Below are 339 nucleotides of genomic sequence, written 5' to 3'. Positions count from 1 at the left end.
CTCGGTGGGGGCGGCAGCAAGGCCGGGGGGGATGTGGTGGTTCCCGGAGGATCCCCCACGTCGCCGGAGGAGCTCCCGGTGCCCCCTCTGCCGTCAGAGCCCCCCCGGTGCCCTCCCCGCCGCCGGCCCGCCCCCGGGGGTGTCCCCGGCAGCGGGTCCCGCCCAGGGAGCGGCGGGGCCGGGGCGGCCCCCGGGTGTGCCCACGCCCCCGGCCCGCCCCCGGCCCCGCCGCTCCATCCCGGGACGGGCCGGCCGCGCTGACAGTCGCGCTCGGCGGCCGCCGCGGGCTCAGCAACCGGGCAGCGCCCGCCGCTCCTGCCCGCGCCCACCTTGGCGGCG

Source organism: Corapipo altera, unplaced genomic scaffold, assembly GCF_003945725.1.
Source record: "Corapipo altera isolate COAL_440 unplaced genomic scaffold, ASM394572v1 301, whole genome shotgun sequence".
In the NCBI taxonomy this organism is placed as follows: Eukaryota; Metazoa; Chordata; class Aves; order Passeriformes; family Pipridae; genus Corapipo; species Corapipo altera.
This window is presented reverse-complemented; position numbering follows the sequence as displayed.